The sequence below is a fragment of the Acinonyx jubatus genome, chromosome B1, assembly GCF_027475565.1.
Source record: "Acinonyx jubatus isolate Ajub_Pintada_27869175 chromosome B1, VMU_Ajub_asm_v1.0, whole genome shotgun sequence".
Taxonomy (NCBI): Eukaryota; Metazoa; Chordata; class Mammalia; order Carnivora; family Felidae; genus Acinonyx; species Acinonyx jubatus.
This window is the reverse complement of record NC_069382.1, coordinates 175,753,024-175,778,259: the sequence shown is the minus strand read 5'-3', so window position 1 is coordinate 175,778,259 and position 25,236 is coordinate 175,753,024.

The following is a 25,236-nucleotide window of genomic DNA, read 5'->3' as shown; positions in this document are numbered from 1 at the left end:
ATGATTTTTCTTGTAGTGCAGATATGCAGAGTAAAGTGCATCCAATCAGTGGCATCTTGCCCTCCATTATATTTACATTATGAGTTTGCTATGTGGCTATGTTTTTCTTTTTTCTTTTATTTTTTCAGCACATCTCTGTGTCTCTTTTCCACCAATGCCCCTTAAAATGCTTACTAGATTGATTTTGGAGTCACACATCTAGTTGTACAGGTGTGAAAAGTTTTTCAGATTCTACCTCTGTTATCTTCTTTCGTTGTGGGAAAATACTGGAAAAAACAAAAGCAAAAACTAGGAAAAAACTTGTTGTGAAATATCTCTGGATTTGAAGGCCTTGAATTCAGTGATCTTTGGACGTTTCAATGCTAAAGAATTTATCTTGATATGAAGATTTTCTTTGAACCATCAACAATATTAACATTAGAGTTTTTGTCTCTATTGAGACATGAGAGAAATATTGGGCAGTTTATACATTCCTAACTTTCAAAGAGAATCAGGTACATAACTGTCTTCTAGAGATAGCATTCTTGTCAGCCTGGTTCTGGCAAAAGCAGCAAAAAAGAATATATTTTATTCTTTACTATTTTTAAGAGTTTATTTATTTTGAAAGGGAGAGAGGGACAGAGAGACAGAGAGAAAGGGAGAGGAAGAGAGAGAGGATAAGAGAATCCCAAGCAGGCTCCTTGCTGCCATTGCAGAACCCGACACGGGGCTTGAACTCACAAAACTGTGAGATCATGACCTGAGCTGAAACCAAGAGTTGGATGCTCAACTGACTGAGCCATCCAGGCACCCCTCAGATATATATTTTAAAAAATATATACTGGCTTAATTCTCAGATTAACTTAGGTTAGTTCTGAAAATTGAGGCAGAATGGAAGCAATCAGAAGCCTCAGTCTTATATGATATCCTTTCAGAGGTTCAATATGACAAATTTGTTATCTGTGTGACGTTATTTACAGCTTTCACTCACATGGTACTGAAATATAGGGTATTAATAATGGATTCTTCATATTTAAATAAGTTTATATGTGATACTGACTTTTTTGTTTAGATTTGTATTGTCTTGATAAAAACATACTTTCTCTTTCTTAATGGGAGGTCCTTAAAATACTTTGTTGTTATGCATATAATCCATTTTTAGGGTTTAAAAAAAATATATATACACACATATACATATATATATACATATATATATGCACACATATATACACATATATACATATACATATATGTATACATATACATATATATACATATGTATACATATACATATATACACGTATATATGTATATACATATACATACACATACATATACATATATACATATACATATATACACATATATATACATGTATATATGTATATATACATGTATATATATGTGTATATATATATATATATATATACACTTCATATATGTATATATAAGAAAGAAACATCTCACCCTATTAACTTAGAAAAGGTATGCTCTGTCAGCATAGGTCAAATAACTCCATAACAAACATGCTCCAAAAATCTCTGTGACTTGAAAACCACAAATGCATATTTCTTGCTGCCTTTCATCCCCATTGAAGTGTAGCCAGACACTCTGTTCCACATACTCATCTTTGACTTATGGCCATCATCTCAAATTTTACTGGTCACCATTTCAGAGCTAAATGAGATTAAATATCAGCTTTTCCACTCACAACTCAAAATCCATATCTGGTTACATGGCTACATCCGCTTAGAAGTGGGCCAAAAAGGGCATTCTTGGTAAGTACCTTAAAGGAGAAGATGCCAGAAGGGTTTGCTGAACACTTTATGACCACCAAAATTTACCCTTGTGATCACCAAATATCTGATTCACTCTTCTTTCTGCGTATAATATATGCTTACTCACCTCTCAAAGTAAACAAGTCTTAAGCACTAACTCATCATAATGACAATCTGAAAGTGATATATGTTGGTGTTTGCATGGAGGTGATATGTAAAATTCTCTATAGCAAGACCAGATATGACTTTTCCTGATCCAGATATATATGTCATTGGCCCTCACAACCCAATATATAATGGTACAACATATGCTGGAAAACTGCAATCAATAACACATTTAGAAAGGGGAAGATGCCTGGGTGGCTCAGTCAGTTGAGCATAGGACTCTTGACTTCAGCTTAGTTCATGATCTCATGTGGGATAGAGTGCTGGGTGAGGCTCTGTGCGTGTCTGAGATTCTTTCTCTCTCTTTCTCCTTTTGTCCCTCTCCCCCACTCAAAAAAAAAGTTGCGGGGGGTGTAAGATACACAGCAGGTAGTAATCTCTAGCAATCTTGAAACCACCATTGGGCAAACTTTTGAGATATCCTTACCCTCGTGGTGAGGAATGTTCTTTGAATATTCTCTGATTCTGCTCTGCGGGAGCAGTGTTTTCTCAGCCTAATGTTTTCTGTGACTCTTTGCTTGTCTTTCACAGATTTTACCCTCTATTGCCATTTCTGGCCACATCTGATGTTCAAAGTAGAAAACTATATCCTCCTGAGGACTGAATAACCTTCCCATCCATATTTCTTTTCAGAGAAAGCTTGTTTTAAGTCTTAGACAGTTGCAATCTCTTTTGGTGTAAGTTATGGTTCTTTAGGCAGTATGACTCTCTCAGTAACTTATCTACCTTCTTAACAATTGGAGTCCAATCAGTTCCATGTGCCAGTAACTACAATGACAGTTCTGTTTGGGAGGGACACCCCTCTTTCCCTAGACTTATTCATAAATAGCTTGAGCTTATCAAATTTAGTAAGCATATTGCATCATTCAACCTTTTTCTGAACAATTTTTCCAACAAAAGAGACTTTCTGAAAAAAAAACACACGAATTCTTTCAGAGGCTCTAGCAATAGATGTAATGGTTCTCCATTTGATTTGACCCCCTTGCAATTTGGAGTTTGATATTTTTGTTATGACTTTCCTTATTTTGATCTTCATTTTCTTAGGGTTAAGGAGCAATATCTACTTCCAACATAAAATTTCTGAAGTCTTTGTATACTCTTTTATCCCTGCTTTCAAATAGATTATTTACTGAAATAATTTCTTGTAATATCTTGTCAAATACAGGTGGTACATGCACCTTTGACGACTATCATTCTGATGCACGATTTCTTCTCTGAATGCTACAACATCATTAACTATGTATTCTGACTGTCAAACTATCTCAAGTGATTGTTTAATCAAATGTTTTGATACCACATAACATGGATTTCCATTTTTCAGTTCCTTGCCTTCAAATAACCCATTCTTAAGACTGCCATGTATTTAGATTTGTTTCTTTGGTGATAGCAAATCTCTCTTTTGGTATGATGCCTGTGTCAGTCCAAATAGACCCTTGAAGCGAAAGTTCCCAACCAAGATATCACAAACTGGGAAAACGGGTAAAAACATTCTTACCAAATTAGTGAAACATTTGCAGGTAGATGACTAGTTTAAAGATTCTTGTGGAGATAAGAGTCTGTGTTCAAAATATGGGGAGGTATTTTTGTGTTCAAGTAGCTCAGGAAACCGTACTAGTGACTGAGTAGTGATCTTTTCCAGAGTACACACTTTGACATCAGTGTTGAAAAGAGTGGGAAAAACACTAACATAATGAATACTACCATCATGATGTTGGTCCAGGCTTATGGAAACATCAGTTAAAAAGGGTTAATTTAAAATACTGGATACAGCTATAAGCACTATTCAGCTCTTGGTAGCACTTAGTTTCAAACACTTGTTGGTTCCCTGGGTACAAGAGTTTATACCTTCCTTTCAATTCATATTGAAGGCATTTAATTCAATCCAGATACACTATTCTATGTCTCAAGTATTTTGGTCTGGTGACTAGATATCATCAAATTATACAAATAAGAAAGACCCTCAAGTAATTCGAGGACTAGTATAAGAGTGGGGGAGAAACACACACAAAGTGATATTAATGTATAGAATGTGGGTGGTACAAATGGCCTGGGTATTCAACAGTGAGGAATACTTGGAAGGAATCATAAAATGCTTTCTGAAGAATATGTTTTGATACTGGAATTGAAAAATGGATACAATGTCAATGCATACACATGAATCTGAGTGTGGGAAAGAGAATTAAACGTAAGGGGACCACAAAATATTTCAGGGGGATATTGTTGGGGGAATTGTAAGTGGGTGCGCTGGGCTGTAGAGAACAACAATATAAGAAACCTGCTGGAATTAAACCATAAGAGACTCTTAAATACATAGATGGGGGTGCAGGGTGAAGGGAAAATGGGTGATGGGCATTAAGGAGGGCACTTGTTGGGATGAACACTGGGTGCTGTATGCAAAGAATCATGAGAATCCACTCCCGAAGTCAAGAGCACACTGTATACACTGTATGTTAGCTGACATGATAATATAGGTTATATTTGAAAATTTTAAAAACATTGCAAAACATTAAAAAATAAAAATAAATAAAATAAAATAAATTTAAAAAAAGCTGATGGAATTAAAAAGCAATGTGAAATTAGGTAGAGGCCAGTCTTCTCTTTGCTCGATATGTGAATAAATTTTCTCTCCTGGCTTACTCTCTCCAGTACCTAAATCTTCACTGATTACTCTCCCCTCTTGACCACTAACATATTTATATCACATAACGTACAAGACAATTATAAAAAGTATTTGTTTGTATATGTATATGTAAACATTTAATTTTTGTCCTTCTGATGGCTGAACTCTCTATAGATTTTCTTATATGATTATGGTATATAGTATAATATTGACTATTGATTAATTGTAAAAATAAGTTAAAGTTACCATATGAAATATAATTCAGGGCTCATTGCTATTTTTTAAAATAAAAGTTTACTACAACACAGCCACATTTGTTTATGTACTATCTATGACTGCTTTCATAATACAATGCCAGAGCTGAGTAGCTGTGACAAAGACTGGCCTGCAAAACCTAAAATATTTATCATCTGGCCCATAACAGAAAATTCATCCACCTCTTACACAGTGCATTTACAAATGTGATCAATACGTTAATATTTTCACATACATTTTTATCCTAATCACCAACCGTTCTGTGTCAAAGATATTTCCAATATATAGCCTCCAAAACAAAGAAAGAATATATGATCTATTATGAATTACTTTTAACAAGTCTTTGCCACATGTCTATTTAGATCATTAGTTTCAAAAGGAAGGGCAAGAAACTATTGACGCAACAATTATTTAATGAAAATAACCAATATATATAGTTCAGATTATGTTATCTAATTGGAAGAGATTAGGAGGTTAAATGCCAGAGTAAATAGTACTTTGCTAAAGATCTCTATTGAAATTTTAAAAATTTTGCTATGACTTTACAAATAACATTCTAGCCAACATGCTATCACACCTATTTGGTTTCCTTCCAAGGAAAGAAAATAAACTTACAAAGAAATAATTCATATGGCTGAAAAGGCAGAAAACCTACTCTCTTTCTTACACAGCTATTCGTACTGGGTTAAGCATAGATATAGCAAAGATAAGCTACTGGCTTTAAAATTTCTACTAAAAATTGTAGCCGTTTAAGAACGTCACACATTTCCAGTAAGATCTGTGAACCACAGTGTTTGGGAGATGTTAGATCTGATCAACACCAAAGGACAGTCATAGAAACATTAGAACATTTACTACTGAGCATTTGCATGGACAGGCTATAAGTAGTATGTGTATTTCTTTAAATTTTGCTCCAAAATATGATGATGTTATAATAAAATATTATGTTTTATTTAATACTTTAATATTTAATTTTTGTCACATAATGTTAAATAAAGGAATCTAATACTGATAGCAAAAATTATTAAAGAAATAACGTGCCAATCCTTATTCATAGTTAACTATCACTTAGAACAACTGTCTACTTACATTAGACACTAACGTAAGTAATATAGTAAAAGTTTAAGTGAATGGGCTGTAGAATCAGAGAATCCTAACCTCAAATCCTAGTTCCTTCTCTCTTTAGTTGTATGGCCCTGATTGATTTAGGAATTTTCTAAGCCTCAGTTTATGTATAAAATAAATTTAATAATAAAACCTAGTTCTTTGGTTTGTATTAGGTTTAAATGAGAAAATGAGCACATGGGAGAGAATTGGCACCAAATAGATGTCTTGTTATTGTTGTTTACTGTCGTGGTCTCTAGATTTCCAGTGGAAGATTATAGTAATTGGAAGAAATAGTCATTGGTTAAAAAAACAAACCAAAACAAAACCCCAAAAATGACAACCCATGATAGTCCTGCAACTAGTTGGTGAAAGAAAAGCCTTGAAAACAAGTGATCTTCCTTCAAGTTCATTTCCTCATATTTTACCATTGTGTTCTTTTTAATTTTTGTACCTGATTGTACTATTATTTTTAACTCTAACTTAAACTTGTTTTTTCCTAGTACTCAGAAAGAAGTACCCAATTGTGATCGAGGATTCCTGTGAAATGTGGTAGACACAAAAGATACAGCAAAGCAAAACCTACTTTTTAACTTAAAATGAGATTAATTTTCCCACAAAGGAATGTATTAAAACATGCCGCTTTTAATGAAATTATATAATGAGAATAGCATTATCTACTATTCTCACCAATAGTAAAAAGTTCTGATTAACTTTCAAAACAAAAAAGTTTAAATGGAAAAAGATATGCATTGAAGTGGACTTTACATATATATGCACATATATATGCATATATATATATACATATATATATGCATATATATATATAAAATGTTCTGATATAACTTTTAAAACAAAAAAAGTTTAAATGGAAAAAGATGCATTGAAGTGGAGTTTATATATATATATATATATATGTATATATATGTGTGTGTGTATATATATATATATATATATATAAGTACCCAATTGTGATCGAGGATTCCTGTGAAATGTGGTAGACACAAAAGATACAGCAAAGCAAAACCTACTTTTTAACTTAAAATGAGATAAATTTTTCCACAAAGAAATGTATTAAAACATGCCACTTTTAATGACAATATATAATGAGAATAGTATTATCTACTCTTCTCACCAATAGTAAAATGTTCTGATATAACTTTCAAAACAAAAAAGTTTAAGTGGAAAAAGATATGCATTGAAGTGGACTATATATGTATTTGTATATATACATATATATTTGTATATATATATGTATTTGTATATATACATATATATTTATATATATATGTATATGTGCATATACATACAAACATATATATATTTATATATATGTTTATACATATGTATTTATATATATATTTGGTGACTTTTATATATATATATGTTTATATGTATATATTTGGTGCCTTTTGAAGATTTGAACTAGATTCATATCTATATATTAGTTGAGATTGAAAAATGTGAAACACCAAGGCTTTCTCACAATATGCCAAGTTTTAACTTTCCAGTCTCTAATGAACAAGATATAGTTGCACAGGCAAACTAATGAGAAATATGGATAAATATTTCAACACAAAATAATGTATTCTCACAGTACATGGATAAGACACATGCGCCTCAAGTAGGAAATATGCTGTCTATGTAGTTCCCTTCTTTTAAACTGCTGGAAAATTATTGATTGGAAGCATTTAGAAGATCAATTGGTGAATGCTCATAGTTCATCATAGAGACATTTAAATATGGTGATTATGCTACTTTTGAACTGAGTGTCGATTAAATTTTCTTATAGGAAACCATACTTGGGGAATTACCTTAAAATAATCTTAAATCCCAGATTAACCTTTTCTAATTGGCATGCTTTAGAATCATCAGTCACAAATTAACAAAGTAGACAGGTTAACAACAACAACAACAAAAATGCCCATTGCACCACACAACAAAATGTTCCAAAAATAATGAACTTACACCTACTACAATAAATACAGTGTGTGTATATGTGTGTGTATGGGATAGAAGTGTCTATAGTTGCTTATTTAGAGTTGATTTCATGTTCTTTGCATTATGAAGTAAATCAAAGGCCATTTTATTTCCTCTTAAACCTTAGAGTTTTTTTGAAGTAAGGGAAAAAAGCCCTAGCTTTATTCTAAAAGCTGTAAGTACATCCTTATTGTGCTAGAATTTTGGCAACTTTAATGCGAAAACTTAACATCAAGAAGACACAAGATTTGTGGAATTTACCACTGACAAAGACAGCAAAAGTGTATAGTCACTTCTATGACGACTGGCATGATTGGATATAATGGCCTCATTTCTATCGGGCTTGTGAAAGGGATGATGGCAAAATAACTATGGGTTTCTTTTATGGCCCAAGCAAGTAAAAAAAGAAAAAAAAAAAAAAAAAAAAAAACCCAGAGTAGGCAGCTTCCTATGCTGTATGTTTGGACTGTTAATTGATACTGAACAGTGTTTATAAACAAAATCTATGCCATTCATTTGATTGTGAGTTTTTTTAAAAATATTTTATTAAAACTTTATGTTTTTATTTATTTTAAAAATGTTTAATGTCTATTTATTTTTTAGAGAGATAGAGCACAAGCAGGGGAGGGGCAGAGAGAGAGGGAGACCCAGATTCTGAAGCAGGCTCCAGGCTCCGGGCTGCCAGCACAGAGCCGGACACGGGGCTGGAACTCACAAACTGTGAGGTCATGACCTGAGCTGAAGTCAGGCGCTCAACTGACTGAGCCACTCAGGTGCCCCAAGACTTTAGATTTTTAGAGAAGTTTTAGGGTCAGACCAAAACTGAGAGGAAGATACAGAGATTTGCTATTTGTCCCCTGCCCCAAATATGTATAGCTAGCCCCCTAATCAACATCCCCAGCCAGAATGGGACATTTGTTAGATTTGACAAACCTACATTGACACATCATAATAACCCAAAATCCATAGCTTACTTTACTTAGTTCACTCTTGGTGTTAAACAACCTATGAGCTTGTATAATGTAAATGACACACGTTCCTTTATTATGGTATCATACAGCATATTTGCACAGCCCTAAAATTCCTTGGTTCTCTGCCTATTCATCTTTCCTTACCCCAACCCTTGACAAACACTGATTTTTCTACTGCCTCCATAGTTTTGCTTTTTCCAGAATGTCATATATGTGGAATTATACAACAGGTAGCCTTTCCAGATTGGCTTCTTTCATGTAGTAATGTAGTAAGGTTCTTCCAGGTTTTTTCATAGTTTAACACTTCACTTCTTTTTAGCACTGAATAATATTCTATTGTCTGGATAGACCGCTATTGATACGTTCATTGTTCGAAGGACATCTGGATGGCTTCCAAGTTTTGATAATACGAAGAGAGTTTCTATAAACATCTGTGCACGAGTTTGTGTGTGGCTTAACTTTTCAACTACTTTCGGTAGTTGAAAGGGGCCATTTTGTATTCTGACCGGCAATTCCTGAGAGTTCCTGTTGCTACACATCCTTGCCAGCAATTGATGGCAGCAGTGTTTCGGATTTTGGCCATTTTAATAGGTATTAGTGATATCTCGTTGTTTTTAATGTGCCTTTCTTAGTAACGTATGCTTCGCATCTTTTCATATGCTTGTCATCTATACATCTTCTTAGCTGAAGTATCTGTTGAAGTAATTACCCCCCTCTTTTTACCTCAGAGTGGTTGTTAATCTTGGATTTTAAGGATTCTTCTACATCGTGGGTAACAGTCATTTACAAGTATGTCTTTTGCAAATATTTTCTCCACTTCTGTGGTTTGTGTTCTCATTCTCTCGACATTATCTTTCACTGAACAATTTTTTTTTTAATTTTAATAAAATGCAGCTTATCAATTACTTATTTCATGGGTCATGACCTCGGTGTTGTATCAAATAGTCATTGCCATAATCATGGCTATCTACAGTTTCTCTTATGTTATTTTCTAGAGTTTTATAGTTTTGCATTTTTCTCTTAGATTTATGATCCATTTGGGGCTAATTTTTGTGAAGGGTATAAATACTGTGTATAAATTTACTTTTGTATATGTATGTCCAATTGTCCCAGGCTTATTTTGCTGAGAAGACCATTTTTTAAAGTTATTTATTTATTTTGAGAAAGAGAGAGAGAGAGGGAGAGGGAGAGAGAGAGAGAGAGAACACATGCCCATGATGGGGAAGGGCAGAGGGAGAGAGAGAATACCAAGCAGGCTGGGCACTGACAGTGTGGAGACTGATGTGGGGCTCGAACTCACAAACCTGTGAGATCATGACGTGAACTGAAATCAAGAGTTGGACGCTTAACCAAGCCACCCAAAAAGACCACTTTTTGTTTTATTTTAATGTCTTGGCTCCTTTATCAAAGATTAGTTGTCTGTATTTATGAGGATCTGTTTCTCGGTTTTCTATTCTATATCAATGAGTTTTTTGTTCGTTTTGTTTTTTTGTTTTTTGCTTTGTGTTTTGTTTTGTTTGTTTTTAATCTATTCTTGCAATAGTACCATTCTGTCTTAATTAATGAAACTTTATAGTACGTCTTACATTTGGGTAGTGTCAGTCCTTCAACCTAAATGTTTTGTTGTCTATTCTGGAACAGAAGAGACATATAAACTTTAGAATCAGTTTGCTGTTTCCCACAAAATAACTTGGTGAGATTTGACTGAGGTTGCTTTGAATCTATACATCGAGATGGGAAGAACTAATATCTTTACAATATTGAGTCTTTCTATACATGAACATGGAATATCTTTCCAATGATTTAATTCTTCTTTAGTTGTATGAATCATAGTTTTGTAGTTTTTTTTTAATAAAGATATTGTACATATTATGTTAGATATATACTTAACTAGTACATTTTAGGGGGGTACTCATGTAAATTATGTTTTTTAATCAAATCATTTGTTCTCTGCTAGTATATAGAAAAGTGATTGACCTTGTATCCTGCAATCTTGTCGTAAGGACCTTGTATACTGCAACCTTATTATAATGAATTATTGTTCCAGGAGGGTTTGTTGTTCATTTGTTTTTTTGTCAGTACTTTTGCATTTTGTTTTTATTTATTTATTTTTAAAGATTTTTATTTTAGAGAGAGAAAAAGGGAGCAAATGGGGGAAAGGGGCAGAGGGAGAGAGAGAGAATCCACACTGATCGTAGAGCCTGATGCAGGGCTTGATCCCACGACCCTGGGATCATGACCTGAGCTGAAATCAAGACTCATATGCTCAACTAACTGAGCCATCCAGGCACCCCAGTTCTTTTGTATTTTCCATATAGACAGTCTTGTCATGTGGGAGCAGAGAGTTTTATTTCTTCCTTTCAAATCTGTATGCCTTTTATTTCCTATTCTGTTCTTATTGCTTTAGCTAGAACTTTCAGCACAATGTTGAAAAGGAGTGGGGACATGGGACATCTTTGCCTTTTACCTGATCTTAGGAAGGAAAATTTCTAGTTTCTCACTGTGATAGTTCCGTTTATTCACAAAGGATATGTTTCAAGACCCCTGGTAGACACCTAAAACTCCAGATAGTACTGAAGCCTATATCTATATGATTTTCCTGTAAATAAGTAAATAGGTAAAATAAGGTTTAATTCATAAATTTGGCACAGTAAGAGATTAACAACAATAATAAAATAGAATAATTATGATAATATACTGTAACAAATGTTATGTGAATATGGTCTCTCTTTGTCTGACAAACTGCATTATATTTTATTCACCTTTTTTCTTCCCGTGGTGATGTGAAAATATCTATGTGATAGATGCAATGAGGTGAATGATGTAGGCACTGTGACCTAGTGTTAGGATACTATCATCTGCTTCTGAACTGTGGTTGACCACAGGTCACTGAAACTTCAGAAAGTAAAACCACAGATTGTATGTGTGTGGGGAGGGGGGGCGGGGAGGGAGTCTGCTGTATTACGTATAATATTTGCTGTAGGGTTTTTGTAGATATTCTTATTAAGTAGAGGAAGTTCCCCTCTATACCTAGCTTTTTTTGCATCTATTGATATAATACTGTTATAATCCTTACTTAGTTTATTTATATGATGGATTACATCAATTGATATTCTAATGTGGAACCATCCTTGCATACCTGGGATAAACTGGTCATAATGTATAATTGTTTTTATACACCATTGGATTGGATTTGCTAATATTTTATTGATAGGGCCTATGAGATTTTTCCCATGCTAATATTTCCTAGACATATAAATATTAAGACTGTGTCACTTAAGCTCATTCAGGGAATTTAACTAACAGAAAGGCAAGAGAAAAAAAAGGATATTTTGAAGAGTTTAAGTCTTTCTAGAATATTTATAACAGTTTTCATAAAATGAAAGAAAAATGTTTTAACATTTATTTATTCTGAGAGAGAGAGAGAGCGAGAGCGAGAGAGAGAGCGGGGGAGGGGCAAGAGAGAGGGAGACACAGAATCCAAAGCAGGCTCCAGGCTCTGATCTGTCAGCACAGAGCCTGATGAGGGGCTTGAACCCATGAATGACAAGATCATGACTTGACCGAAGTCAGGCATTTAACCAACTGAGCCACCCAGGTGCCCTGAAAATTTCTTTTTTAACATAAAGAATAATATGTGATTAAATATGTGGTGATGCTCTTTCATTTTTTTTCATATTTTATTATGCAAAATTCAAGTTCAGCATATCAGGAAAAAGCAGTCATTTAAATAGTGTTTATTTATTCAAGTATATACCACAAAATAACTGCTAAGATTTTAGAATAAAAAAATACTTCACCTTTTAGTAAATATGTACTGTGCAGGAGGCAGTATTCTAAATCCTATATATGAATTATCTTACATACCTCTTCTCAAAAAGCCATGAAATATGTGTTTATCATCATCATTATCATCATCATCATTATTGCCATTTTATACATGAAGAATCTTATATTTAAAGAGATTAATTTATTTAGGGTCCCACAATAAATAAAAAGAGCATATCAGGATAAAAAATATATATCATAATTTAAAATCCATAGTATTGGGGCACCTAAATAGGTTTGTTAGTAAAGCATGTAACTTTTGGTGTTAGGCTTATAGATTTGAGCCCCACATTGAGTGTAGAGATCACTTCAAAAAGTAAAATTTTGGGGCGCCTGGGTGGGTCAGTTGGTTGAGTGACTGGCTCTTAACTTCAGCTCAGGTCATGGTCTCACAGTTCATGGGATCACTCTCTCCTTTGTCTCTGCCCCTGCCCCGCTCATATGCACATGCACATATGTGCATGTGCTGTATCAAAATACATAAACTTAAAAAACTCTTTAAAAGATAAATAAAAAATTAAAACTTAAAAAAATAAAATCCAATAGTATTACCATTATTAATAATTTAAAATTTGGACTCCAAAGTGAAACTCTTGCAATTGTGGAACATTTAAAGAAATCTTGTTCCTTTCATAATATTTCACATTGTTTACAATATATTATTACTCATACAAAATGTGCATTCAAAATGGTATGTTAATTAACTGTTAGAAATTCACAGTTTTATTATAACTTTGAATCTATATCAAGCAGTATAGCAATAATTGAGGAGATTTTCCCTTTGTTGTGTAAGAAGGGAAATGTTGAGAGGCAACTTGCAATTTTTTTTAATGCTTATTTATTTTTGAGAGAGACAGAACATGAACGGGGGAGGGTCAGAGAGAGAAGGAGGCACAGAATCTGAAGCAGGATCCAGGCTCTGAGCTGTCAGTCCAGAGCCCAATGCGGAGCCCCAACTCAGGAACAGTAAGATCATGACCTGAGCCAGGGTTGGATGCTTAACTTACCGAGCAACCCAGATGCCCCAGAGATGTAACTTACCATCAAAAAATGAAAAAGACACACTTCCTTCTTTTTTGCTGTACTTGGCTGGTATACTATAGTAGCAATATTATTTAAGAGAAACATCAGTCAATATCTGTCCAAATAAACTGATGTTTCATCTCTGTTTATGAATCCTATGGGAACAATGAGTTCACAAGTCAGCATGTAGCCTGACCCATCTAACTATATACTGGAAACGAGAAGTTCTATTGAGTCAAGCTCATATTCACAGTCATTGAGAAGTAAGAATCTTCTCTGTCTCTTTGTCTCTCTCTCTCTTTTTCTGAATGGTAGCATCCAGTAACTCCCTGCATGACAAATGATGTATACTCAAGTAAGAAGAAGAAAGAGAAAGACAAAATTACCAAAAAACAGCTATAATATTTTATTAAAACATTTAAAAATTACTGAAGTCTAAAAATAACACTTATTACAGTGCTTTAATGTAAGTGAACTTTAAGAAAAAGAATATATCTTATCGTTTAAATATTAATCGAGTATTCTCCTCTTTATAATGTTTCTTTTTTCTTTCAAACAGACAATGAAAACAAAATGAATATTTTATGTTCTTTCCACTAATTATGACAATGAATTCATTGTCATATGAATATTTTATTGAGAGAAGCAATCATGTTGCTTCTTAATAAATAGGAGAATCACAGATAATCTTAGACAACGTAAGCCTTTGTGACAGTTCATATGTCAATGAAGTTGCTTTTTAAATATATGCAACTTCATTATCTTTCAGTCAGAGTTTCTAGGGAGATACTTCTCACTGACTCTTAGCTCAACATGCTATGCATGATTTTGAGTTAGTCTCCTTAAAACCAGATGCTAAATTTAAGGGAACATTGGATATTATGTACGGTTAGTTATGGATGTTATATACAGTTAGTTATGGATGGTATATATAGTTAGGTACAGATATTGTGTGTAGTTAGCCCTTTCTGGAACACTTGTTCCTTCTCTACTATACTAAAGTTCTAATCACCCTTCTACGGCCACCAATGTGGATGCTCTAGGATAATTTTCCACGTGATCAGTAACGATAGTAAATACAGCTTATGTTGTTCTGTGCCCATTACGTACATATTTTATTTCCTTCTTGCAATAACCCTATGACATGGAATTATCTCCCTTTTACAAGGAAGGGAGTTGAGAATGTGGATATTAGAAAGCTGCAGGGCTTCCATTCAAGCTCCATCTAACTGATTTCCCAGATTACATCAAAACCCCCTCTGTATCTGTGCATCGCAACAACATTAATTTTAATATATACAAGAATTTCACCCCCTCCAATCCAAATAGAATAAAAAATAATGACAATGTGAAAACATCTTTAAAAATATTCATGGTCATAATGCCTCACAGATAGTTATCTCTATGTTATTTACCTATGTATATGTATCTGTTTGGGCTTTTTGGCGGATATATAATATCGATTCCATATTTTCTGATCAATCATTTTTGGTGGTTTGTAATTGCACATACACTTTTTTTCAAATTGCATATTCTGCCAATTGCATAGATAGTTTTCCTCAAAACTTCTTCATAACTGCCCTTGAAAACAGCAGTAATAATATATGACCATAATATCTATATATAAAAATATTTACCAAAATTATGTTCTAGGGGAGCCTGGCTGGCTCTGTCAGTTAAGCGACCTACTCTAAATTTCAGCACAGGTCCTGATCTCATGGTTCCTGATATCTAGTCTTTTATCTCTTGTCTCCAGGCTCCACGATGACAGGACAGAGCCTGCATAAAGTTCTCTCTCTCCTTTCTCTCTGTCCCTCCCCTGCACATGCATGTGTTCTTTCTGTCTCAAAATAAACTTAAAAAAAAAGATATGTTCTGTCACTACCTTAAGTACAAAAGTTTATTTCATACATGTCTTTGAAGTCTTTCAAGAAATTCCTAAGGATTCTAATGGCCAGAATGAGTCAATCTAGATCTCCTCACAATCCCCCTGCTCCCAGTCTTTTCAATATCTCACCCCCGTTGTTTTCCAGGAAATTGTGCCCTCAAAAAGTGACAGTGAAGGGACCTACTGATAGACACAGATATTGAATCCAGACTACCTAACTTATCATTGGTCATTTTTGTATTACTCTACCTTTTTTCTAATATTTTAAGAAAAAATATATTTACATTACCCTACTTTATTTTTTCTTTCCTTTTTTTTTTTTTTACTCTTAGGAAATGAAGTAATAAATTAGTAACAGTCGTACATTTTTAGGGCTATTTTTTTCATCAAAATTGTTATGTACTTAAAGTCAGGGGGCACAAGATGTTTATCTAGCTATTTTGTATTTAATTTTTATGACAATCAATAAACAGAAAAATGAGCTCGAGCTAAAATGGACATGGTAAATAAAAACATGTGGGTTTTTAATTTTTTTTCCAGTTTATTTATTTATTTTGAGAGAAACAGAGACAGTGTGAGCTGGGGAGGGTTAGAGAGAGAGGGAAAGAGAAAGTCCCAAGCAGGCTCCGCGCTGTCAGCGTCGAGTGGGGCGCAGACCTGGAACTCACAAAACCAGGAGACCGTGACCTGAGCTGAAACGGAGAGTAGGAGGCTTAACCGACCGAGCCACCAGGCACCCCAAAATCATGTGGCTTTGAGTGACTATTTCCTTAGATAAAAGCATATTTACATAACTTAGAGGAAGAAGGTCCAACTACGTGAGAACACTGAGAAGCAAGCCATCCACAAAGTTTGGCGACGATGGACGAGACGTCATTCGGCAATATTATTAATTATTTGATCAGAAGATTTCTTTCCGTTTTCCTTGAGGTGTCAGTAAAGAGACTTTATAACAAGAGAGCCACAAACCACACTGAATTTTAACTTTCTTTCGGTCAGGTGCCTCATCGGAAAAAAAAAAAAAATGAAGGAAATTATGGTAGATCATAAATCGACTGACGAATTGAACACTAAAATTGAAGGGAGGCCGCAGGCCAGGAAGCCCCTAAGGTCTCTGTGATACGAATCTGCCGACCTTCTTTCCCTCCGGCCTACTCTCATTTTATACGTCAGCATCAGCATATTCGTTACGCATGGGCCTTTCTCTTCAGGTTTCACATTCCAATCTTATTGGCTTAATTTATCGCTAAGAGACTGGGCAAGAAATCATCACCGGAGCAGCTGGTAGTCACACACCTGTGGTGAGCACAGCATGGCCTGTGGAATTGTGGGATCACCACGTTGTACACCTGAAACCGATGCAACCTTGTGTGTCGACGATACTTCCACGGAAACAATTTGTTTAATATAATAATGATCCCTTGTAATGCACAAAGCATTTGAGGAGTCACTTCTTGGCCAGCAATATATAAACGGCAGAAATGCTTCCACCAGGACAAGGGGGAGGAGGGTGGTGCAGACACACGCCGGCCAGACAGACGGGACGACAGAGGCTGCGGGGCCCGGCGTGGGGGTGGTCATCAGCTAGGTCGTCTTGAGGAGCTAACTCCGTCCATCTCTCACTTTTCCTTCTGGAGATGGAAGACGATAATAGTACCCTGTGGTTTTGTCACTGGTTGTTTTGTGACTTGAAGAAAGGTCTGTCAAGGCCTTTTCGCTCACTGAAATGTAGTATTTTCTCGAAAATGCTGAATCTATTATGGAGGAAGACAGAGAGTTCGGGATTAGCATTCCCGTTTGCTGGTTCATTTTTGAAACAGGTAAGCAATTGGTATTAAAATTAGGCAGGAGAAATGAGACTGCAGACAATTTCTCAAAATCATGGTGATTCACAGAAGCCGGAGGCCTTCTTTGTCTGGGTCCACAAAACCAGAGGTAGGGAAGACAGCTTTTCTCTCTTGGCCCTTGAGAGAGAGATTTCTCATAAATTTTGGTAAAGATAGTAATCTCATGGGATACAAGAATACATTTATAAAAAATCGTAAATTACACACGACAGTGTATCAGCATGTGGGTCAACGGTAAGTCTAACAAAATAGAATTAGGTAGAGTCACTAACGTACAGATGGCTTCCACATAATTCTGACCATATATACATGAGCCTTTGTAATCGAGTCTTGCAACTTGTTTCCCAACACAGTGTGTATGAACTTGTACCAATAGTTACAATTCAGTAGCCTCCCTTCGTTTGCCAACTCATCCTTTCCTTCGCATGTAAGTGGCTTGACAGGATGCATGCAGCTCCCCTCAGTCAGTTACCCCAGAAGCACGCAGAATCCTAGAGACCTAAGACAGTATCAGGGAACTCTATTCCGGTGGGTCATTTCATTAATAAAAAAATAAAAAATAAAAATTAACTTTTCTTCTATATATTTTTTTAATTGTTGTTCATTTATTTGTTTATGTAGAGAGAGCAGGGGAGGGGCAGGGAGAAAGGGAGAAAGAATCTTAAGCAGGCTTTGCACTGTCAGCGCAGAGTGCGATGCAGGGCTCAAACTCACGAAATGGTGAGATCGTGACCTGAGCCAAAACCAAGGGTCTTATGCTGAACCCACTGAGCCACCCGGGCATCCCATTTTTTTGGTGTTCTTAAACACAGAGACAAAAACTCTGTTTTTAAGACTCTCAATAATTCTCTCCCTCACCCTGTCTCCTTTGTCTTTTTTCCTCCCTTGTGTCAAGTTTGAGCACTTGGCATTGTTCTGTGGAATATTATGCTACAAATAAGAGAGCCTGATCTTACTTTGTTGAAGGACAGAATTCAATTTAGTTCCTACTTTAGGACCCAGGGGTCAATATCTAATATTTCTTTCCTAACTCATCCTGTCCAAACCACTCTTGGTGATTTTATATCTAAAAATGTTTGATGAGAGCATATCTAGAGTACCTGGGAGCCATCAAGTGCCAGAGAGTCAGCAAACCCATAGAAAGGAGAGAGCACTGGGTCTGGGCTAGAATGAGGAGTAGAGCTCTTCCTCCCAGAGCAAATCCAGGAATCCCCAGGCACAAGTCAATTGTCCTGGAGAGTGAGCTGTACCTAAGTCAGCCTGATCTGCTGGACCGGAGGACAGAGGGGACTCCTCTGTGTGAACCCACTGCTTCTAGCTGTAGTTTCCCCATCAGATAGGATTGGAAAACCCATGGGAGATGGCTCCTGGAATTGTCTACTCTTTTTACTTTGTTTTTTCTTTTGCGTTTATGTCATAGTTATCTGTGTTTCCCTCATAATGATCAGTATTGAGCTTTGATTGTATTTTGTTTCTGTTTTTGGAGAGGGAGGGAGGGGCCGAGGGAGGGGGAGAGAGAGAGACCCTTCAGCAGGTTCCATCCCAGCGCAGAACAAGACATGGAACTGGATCTCAGGACTGTGAGATCATGACCTGAGCTGAAATCCAGAGTCAAATGCTCAATCGTCTGAGGCACCTGGGTGCCCCTGGTATTAAGCTTTTTAAAGTAAAGTGCTCTATAAATATGCAAAATAAAAATATACAATAAGGCTCAACACTCCTTACAAGAAAACACATTTCTCAGTAGGAATATCCACATGGAAATGATTTCCTCTCCCCCAGGAGAACGTGGGTTATGCCCTTTCATGCCCTCCTTCCCAGGGCCGATACTGCTTGTTCTGCAGTGTGATTTTACTAAAGATTGAAAGGTGCCCTTCTCTGAAATTCAGTTTGTCTCTAGAATTTTCATCAATTCCTCCGCATAAGATGCACATAACTAGCACCATATTAAAAAAAATGAGGTGCTTTACCCCCTAAATGCAGGGATCTTATTTTCTACATCGTAAGACATACAGAACTAAAAAAAAAATCTTTTGTTAGAAATGGAATGGTTAAGGCTGTTTTTTTCCTCTGTGAAAACTTTAAAGCCGGGTCACTCGTTAATATTTCTTTTCTCAAAGGACTGCATGAGATCCAGCTGTGCCAAAGAAATAGGACTTAATGAAGCCATGGAGATGTATGTAATAGCTTTAATTTTGGAGCCACGTATTTTGAAATAGGTCAGACTGCCAGACAAGTATCTTCGAATGTTCAGAAAACAACAACAAGGGAAAACGGAGGAGGTGGGCGGTATGGGCTTAATCTTTATAACAGGAGATGAGGAAGGCAGGAGAGTGAGTGGGGCAAGGAGTCTAGAAGATGGATATTTTTCTTTGAGATTTTGTAATACCACCACACCAGCTGTGCTTTTCTTTATGGTTCTATTGAGCTTTCAAACTGGGCCTGTGTGGGTTAGTTATTGTTGCTTATGTCACCTTATATCTGATACTCCTTCAGACCTGATCCCAAGGTTAAAGCATTCCGACTGAAATATTCTCCAAGGTGTCTTCAAGACAAATTCACAGTGTGTTCCTGAAGCTCACCTAGGGAATGTAACACGGTAAACTGATAATTCCTGATTAATCATGCTTTGTTGCTTTGTCAATGTTACCACTGGCCCCGCTTCTTCTGTGAATGTAAGCCTTGTTATATAAAATATTATTTAGTTGGAAGAGTGCTTTGCAGTTTTTTAAAAAGCATCTAGAAACAAGTATTTCATTCTAGTTTTTAAATGGCTTTATTTCTAAGAAAGAGAGAGAGAGAGAGAGAGGAGAGAATGAGTGGGGGCGAGACAGAGAGAGGCAGGACAGAGTTTCCTAAGAGAGCTCTGCATTGGCAGCAGAAAGCCTGATGTGGGGCTGGACCTCACAAACTGTGAGATCATGATCTGAACCAAAGTCGGATGCTTAACCGACCGAATCACCCAGGCGCTCCTAGACGCGAGTACTTCAAATTCATGATTCCATTCTGAATTCCTAGAGGGCCTCTGTCATTTGTCTCTACCACATGAGCTCCAATAAACCAGGAGGATCACCGTGGAACATCCCGCATCCTTGGGATTTGGGGATTTTATCTGTGTTGGGTTAGGTGAAGTTTAACCTAATAATAGCAGGATGCTGTGCAGACAGTCAAAGATAAATCCATGATTCTGCATTTTACCAGCTAGTGAGGGAGCAGAATAATAACGGTAACTATGTCACCGCAGAGTTGAGCATAAGACAGAGTCAGATGGAAGAAACACATGCACACATTCAGAAATAGAAAGATTCTAACCGAGTCTTTGCCTAGTTCTTTTGATCCCGTATATTTCTACTGTAAGACGAAAAAATTTCAGGACCTAAAATTAGCAAGAAATACTTTTTTCCTATTATCAGTCTGCAGAAAAAAAAAAAGTCTAAGAAGTTATTGAAACACCAAAGGTATGTTTTCAAGGCTTTACATTATATAAAGAATCGTTTCAATTCTGCCTTAAAATTCATGAAAACAAAGGAAATAAAATTATAAATCCACGTGCCTTCAGAATTCAAGGCACATGATAGCTCTGAGCTAAAACCAAACCAAAAGTACTTACTAGAACCAAACACACGCGCACACACACACACACACACACACACACACACACACACAAATGTGTCCTACGCTGACTGAAGGGTTATATCAGGAATCCAAAGTTCACCTTGGCTAGGTTGCACCTGACAGGAAAACAGAGTTGCTGAGGTCTGATCTTTCATTGGGCTGCAGCAAAGCATTAAGAGCAGGCTCCATTGTTTTTAGAGAGTTGGAATACTGGTTTGTTCCTTGCCTCTCAGCCTTCTGGGGTTGAACCTTCCTTTGCTAAACAGTGTATGTCCTAATGCTAATGACATCTGTTCTCGGGGCCAGACACGGAGATTCTCAGGTATAAGGGTACACATCATGCTACCGTGTAAGTATGTATGGAAAGTAACTCACTGTCCTCATTTCTGAGGATATAAATGTTAAGCCTTAGCTAAAGATTTTATGCGCGTGGAGGTGGGGGGAGCTCTATTTACATTTATCTCTTAAAGGGCACGGTCAAAGCAGGGCTCACATGTAAACTTGACACTCAATGTCAGTCCCTGGCAAGCACAATATCATAGATGCAAGTGCCTTGGGAGCAGAAAAATTTAGCTTTTCTTCTTGGCCCCACACCTAGAGCAGTGCCTGATGAAAGTAGGCCCTTGAACGTAGGTGTTTAGTGGATTCATGACATGTGAAAAGGATGAAGAAATGTGGTTATGAGCTCACTTTTATTAATTATTTTTAAGTAACGTCTACCCAAAGTTTTTAAATATAAAACATTCACTTAAATGAATGGCACTCACGATGACAAGCTTTAGCTTTTTTTTTTTTTTAACGTTTATTTATTTTTGAGACAGAGAGAGACAGACCATGAGCTGGGGAGGGGCAGAGAGAGAGGGAGACACAGAATCCGAAGCAGGTTCCAGGCTCCCAGCTGTCAGCACAGAGCCCGACGCGGGGCTCGAACTCACGGACAGCGAGATCACGGCCTGAGCCAAAGTCGGACGCCCAACCGACTGAGCCACCCAGACGCCCCAAGCTTTAGCTTTTGTACTTGTAAAAAGGCACCAGTGTTCCCTCCCCTAGTCAACTTCACTGGGTCATCTTTCCTGGGAAAGGACAGCTGGTGTGGTGGTGTTACAGGATCAGAACCTGCCACCCTCAGAGCCCGGGAATGTGAAGACTCTGTGAGGTGGCTCAGGGCAGCTGGGTGGCAGAATGAGTGGAGAGACTATGTGGTGGGCTTATATTTCCTATAGTTGACATTCACATAAAATTTCATTTAAAAAAACATCACTGTGGGGTGTCTGGGTGATTCAATCAGTTAAGCATCTGACTTTTGATTCGGCTCAGGTGATGATCTCACAATTTGTGACTTCCAGCCCAGCATGAGGCTCTGTTGACAGCCTGCTTGGGACTCCCTCTCTGTGTCTCTGTCTCTCTTCCTCCCTCCCTCCCTCCCTCCCTCCCTCGGTCTCTCTCTCTCTCTCTCTTCAAATAAATGAATAAACTTCACAAAAAACAGAACAAAACAAAAAAAGAAAACTCCTAAAAAGCAAAGAAACTTCGATGCTGCTAACCCTGTTTTTAGATACCATCCATATGCTAAATACACTGATTCTGAAATTTGTAGAAGTGAGATAAAAGAATGGGGAATGAAACTTGAATTTAAAAGGGAAACAAAACTGCATCTGTGTAGTATGGACAGAAAACAGTAATATAGACGTTCACACAACTAGAGGGGAACCTCTGTGTGTTGTCAGGTAGCAATTGGAGTCAAAAGCTGCGGGCCCCACTACACGGAAAGATCTGGAAATGGATGCCTTCATTCCATAGGGGCTCACTTTGTTTCAATTCAGGCCCTCAGGATACCTGGGCAGTTCAATCAGGTACCAGACTGAGCAGGGCCTCTGCCATGGAAATAAAGAATCTGGACTGAACACTGTGTGACCCAAGTCATAAACATAGAATTTGCAAGGCACCTCCAGGGAACATGAAAAAGAATCAGACGGTTGAGGACTTAAAGGCCTGCGACCGGAACCAAACCCTAATCACCTCTGGCCTTGTGCTCTCCTTAGCACTTTGATGGCCTGGGCCATGGGTAGGCTCATGTGTTTAACCTCTCTTCCTCGATCTACCTTCTTGAAGTAGAAAGCAACTTAAGATTCATGAGTGGGAAAAGTGAGGATCCATCTTTGCAGAGACAAAGTCCTACAGTATGTTCATCTCCAGCCGGCTTAGCAAGGTCTGGTTCAGGAAGGTATATATTTATTTTTTTAATTTTTTTAACGTTTATTTATTTTTGAGACAGAGAGAGACAGCGCATGAACGGGGGAGGGTCAGAGAGAGGGAGACACAAAATCTGAAACAGGCTCCAAGGTCTGAACGGTCAGCACAGAGCCCGAAGCAGGGCTGGAACTCATGGACCATGAGATCATGACCTGAGCTGAAGTCGGACGCTTAACTGACTGAGCCACCCAGGTGCCCCAAGAAGGTATATATTTAAGTAAGTGGTAGATCCTGACTGGGGAAAGAGACCTAGGGACTGAGAAGGGAGGATAGGAGGCTGAGATTAGGAGAGTCCAGCTTGGGCTCCAGGAACTGGAACATTCTTAATTTCATAAGTTACAAAGGAACACATCCCCATTATAAGATGGCTAAACATTGAAAAGGTATATAAATTAAAGCCTGATTATAAGAATTACCCCTATTGTTAGGGCGATGCTGTAATTCATTTTCCTTTGTGATGATGTTTCTACTTCCTGGGGATTGCTGGTCATCCGTGACCTCCTTATGCATCTTGCACCCCAGCGCCCACAACCACTTGACTGCCCAGGAGGCAGGTGTGACCCAGTACTTTAATCAATGAATTCAGGGAGAGTGGAGAGCTTGTGGCTAGAAACTCAGAAAAAACTGGGGCAGTTGTCAATTCGTCACTCTGTCAATTGCCCCAACCTCCCTCTGACCACTCCCTTCTTCCCAGCAGGCCTACCCTGCCTGGCTCCTGCAAATACTCCATGTATTTTCTACTCTGTTTATCTGGTCCCATCTGCTTTCTGTCTTCTACGAATTTCTCCAAAAGTGTTGGCCCACTTGGTGGTAATAATTCTGATTTTCTGGTGCTGTTCTTGATGTATATATATATACATATTTATTTTTTCCAAAGAAAAAATATTCTCTGCCACTTAGGAGTTAAAGTAAGAGGAGAGATGACATACATATGTGGCCTGTGCCCTTGATCCAACCTGCCTCTGGTCCTTCCTTAATTCAATCAAAGCCAGGCCATCTTTAGTAATAAGCTCCGAGGACCACAGAGTTCAGGTGTTCTAATAGATAATCCCATCACATTGAACCCCAGGATGTGCCATCTTTACTGGAATGGCCGGTGTAAATTTAAAGAGGTGAGGTTTGTGATTCTTAGGTTTTCTAGAAGACAAAGATTAAATAACTGATTTAATATAAGGTTAAAAAGTGTTTTCTCCCCATGTTACACATAAATTGTGTATCAGAAGCAAGAAGAGAATTGCACCTAGTTTCCCCTGTATAGACTGGTTTTGCTCATGCAGTCCAGATTGGGCTCTGAATGTTGTTTTTAATTAACATTAACATTAGTTGCCTCGGGGCTTGGCTCAACCTTTACTAAGAGATCATCCACATTGTCAATTTACTCCGTGGCTAGAAAAGGAGACACAAAGACAACTAAACTAGGATACAATGGTCAAAATTATGAGTGTGAAGTGACTGATCCGTCAACATGTCTGATGTGCTAAAAAAATAAGTCTTACCAATTGGGGTACCTGGGTGGCTGACTTGGTTAGGTGTCTGACTTTGGCTCAGGTCATGATCTCATGGCTCATGGGTTTAAGACCCACGTTGGGCTCTGTGCTGACAGCACATAGCCAGGAGCCTACTTCAGATACTACATGTGACTCTCTCTCTTCGCCTCCCCAACTCCTCCCCCGCTTACACTCTCTCTCTCTTTTAAAAATAAACATTACAAAAATTAAAAATAAATCTCACCGAGCCTACCTAAAGGTTTTTCTGAAATCACAAAATGGAAAAGAAATCTTGCTATCCGACAGGAGTCATGAAGTCATAGCCAAACTGTTAAAACTGACCAGCAATTAAGAAGATAAACAGATATTTAAATTATTTAATTTAATTATTTAAATTATTATTTTTCAGATGTATGCATATTTTAATACATGAGGACAGAAAG